This window comes from Pseudochaenichthys georgianus, chromosome 5 (genome assembly GCF_902827115.2).
Source record: "Pseudochaenichthys georgianus chromosome 5, fPseGeo1.2, whole genome shotgun sequence".
Taxonomy (NCBI): Eukaryota; Metazoa; Chordata; class Actinopteri; order Perciformes; family Channichthyidae; genus Pseudochaenichthys; species Pseudochaenichthys georgianus.
Window position 1 is genome coordinate 18063843 of NC_047507.1, and position 3497 is coordinate 18067339.

Genomic DNA, 3497 nt, shown 5'->3' on the forward strand with positions numbered 1-3497 from the left:
GTTTGTGTGGAGAGGAGAGCGCCACCTGAAGCAGTGCTGCTCCCTCAGGGGGGGGAGAAGTACTGCAACCAACATTGTGGACCATTCAATTGATGATTGATCCACACAAACGAACAGGGCCTGACCAATTTGCCTGTTTTTATTTATTCTGTTATTTCTTTTTTATCCTCAACTGCCTAAGATATTGTTTGTGCATATTAATTGTGCACAATTAATATCCAAATCTTACTTTAGTTTGACGGTTTGGACGTGGAAAGAGGGTTGAGATGTTTTGGGGATGGGTTAGTAAAAAAAAGAATTGCTTTTATTTACAACATGCATGGTGAAATAAAGACTGTGAACAGGGGCGGCGGGTGCTGTAGGCTAGGGAAGGCTAAGCCTTCCCAAATATTTGTGTCACTGCATCCTGGTAAAATACAAATATAAGGTATAATATCTGTGTCTTTGACATTAGCGCTGCTAGCCACCTGTGCCCTGTACTACGAAGCCAGTTCAACAGACCCTGGATATGTTTGAGTAACAAACAAACTAACAACAACAAACTAACAAACGAAATCTCGCTAAGCGGTCCTACGACTGTTATCAACTTCGCGTTCACGTGAAAAGGGGCGGGGTTAGCTACATTTGACCAATCACAAACAGGGACAAGTGTACTGACAGCGCAGCGTCATACTTCATTAATGAAAAGTAAACTAATATTAGACAAATATGAGCTTAAACATCCATGACTTAAACATATAATCCAGGATACAAGCCACAGAGTTGCACCTGCAAGGTGAATACAGAACAACTGGTTACAAAATAACTAGGCCTACCGAGTGTTTGAAAGCGTATAGTTTTATGATATCACTGCCCCATCTAAGACACGAGTGGATCTGACTTTAATTACATTTGACTCGAGTGTTTCGTCAACATAATGTGTTGCTTAAAATAATACTTCTGCATACAGTGACACTGTAAGTGTTGCACGGCCAGATACGGCTGGAGAAGCTGACTCAGATAAGGAAATATATGATATATTATGATATTATATGATCGATGATCTGATTGATGATGTAATATGAATGATAAGTGCGACACGTCGGCGTCTTCTCTGCATACGGCAGTTTAAACTGTATTTCCTTTATCCTGTAATATGACTTGAGAGATTTAAACTCCGCACACTGAGTTGATCTCTTTTCTATAGACGCCGGAGGCGGGCAGCGTCAGGTAAAAAAAGTTATTTAGCCTTCCCAAACCTGAGCCTCACGCGCCGCCTATGACTGTGAACATGGTATTTTCAAGTGTACTATCCATTTACCCAAAAATAATAAAAAACAAAAAAACTAGGGCTGTCAGTCGATTACAAATATTTAATCGCGATTAATCGCATGATTGTCCAAAGTTAATTGCGATTAATCGCACATTTTTGATCTGTTCTAATCTAAATGTACCTTAGAGGAATATTTTTCAAGTTTGTAGTACTCTTATCAACATATGAGAGTACAAATATGCTTTATGCTAATGTTTATTATCATTTGAACAATGACAAATATTCTCATGAATATTAAACACAACCTCTGAACATTACAAATATTCGCCTCAATTCAACCTGGGGGGTATACTACGAAGCAGAATTTTCGCTTAGCCGGCTAAATTCAGGGGAAACTCCGGCTTTCCGGTCCTACGAAGCTGGTTCTCTTTTTAGCAGGCTAGATCTCCATGGTAACTTATGCTTAGCGGCTAACCTGGCCGGGACCAGGTTAGGTTGCAGGCTACGGTACGTCCACACAGCAGCTTCAGAAGAAACTTCCACCGCTTCCAACGCTTCTCTGCCCATTGACTTTGACGGAGCGTCCACACTACAGCTTCAAAAAAAGCTTGGAGCTGGGCGTGTCTGTAGCTTGGGGATTTTATTCAAGCAACGCGACCAACAACCAATCACATGAATCTCCCGCCCCCGACATACAAAGCAAAAACCCCCGGGGATTTTATGGGAGCAATATATATATAAACTCCCCAAACAGGCGAAAACCTACCAGTTTCACCCACTGTCTCTGCCACCTCCCTCCATGCCTGGTTCCTCCGGTTTGTATCCCGGTAGATGAAGAGGGTCTGGTCATACATAACCGGGTGATTTGCTACAGCGATAATTAGTTTCTCCTCCAACTTTTTTTGAAATATAGAAATGAACGGCGGGATATCTTTCCCAGTTTAGACGCGGTTTGATTGGCTACGGCTTGAGCTGTCAGATTTTCCGAAACGGGATTTGATTGGCTGGCGCTGGCTACTCCGGCGTCTCCGGCGTCAGAAGTTGAACAATGTTGAACTTCTGGAGACGGCGGAGACGGACTGCTCTGCTACCCACAATTCACAATTCAGTTCGGCGAAAAAGCGAGGCAACATGACGTCACCCCATTCAAAGTGAATGGGCAGATTGGAGTTGTCGATGCTGTCGACGCTGTAGTGTGGACGGGCCGTAAATGGGGATGACGTCACTTTGCCTCGCTTTTCGCCGAACTGCATTGTGGGGGAGCGAAGCGAAGATTTCCAGGATGTCCAACAATGTTCAACTTTTGAAGCTGAGCTGGAAGCGCCAGCCAATCAAACACGTTTATGCAAATCTGACAGTAGAAGTGCTAGCCAATCAAACCACGTGTAAGCAGGGAGAACCAGACCGCAGGTAATTTCCTTAATATTCCAAACGAGAAATTACGGGAGCAAATCACCCGGTTCTTTACGACCAGAACTATTAACGGGATACAAACCGGAGGAACCAGGCATGGAGGGAGGTGGCAGAGACAGTGGGTGAAACTGGTAGGTTTTCGCCTGTTTGGGGAGTTTATATATATTTCTCGCAGAAAATCCCCGGGGTTTTTTGCTTTGTATGTCGGGGGCGGGAGATTCATGTGATTGGTTGTTGGTCGCATTGCTCGCAAAAAATCCCCAAGCTGTCAGACACGCCCAGCTCCAAGATTTTCAAGATTTTTGAAAAGCTGCTGTGTGGACGTACCGTAGAGCCAGTGGCGACTGGTCATTAGGGGCAGGTGGGGCACAGCCCCACCTAGTGTCAGCAGAAAGTATTAAAATAACAACAAAATGCAAAAATAAATTAAAAAATATATAAAATATATTTTAAGATCATGTTTAATCATCTCATTCTTCTGTACATTGCTGTTTTAGTATGTGTTCTTCTAATTAGTGTCTACAGTGTGTGCCTATTGAGCTGTTTAGAGCCATGTGGGACAAAACCTGATCCTGCCCCTCCCTCTGACTGTCTAAGTGAACGGTGACTGCAAAAACTACACTGCGCATGCTCAGAGTATTTTCCTATTTAATGTGTGTGGCAAAAAATAATGACCATAGGGGCAAAGTGCTGCCATCCCCACCATACGTCATCTCACATAACTCAGAGCTGATTGGCTGTAAGTACGTGTGCCGCGAAAAGTGTGGTGTGTGAAGAGGAGACGAGAGAGCTGCAGTGAGGCGTCCTAAAACCAGGACGTAAGCTGCGCATG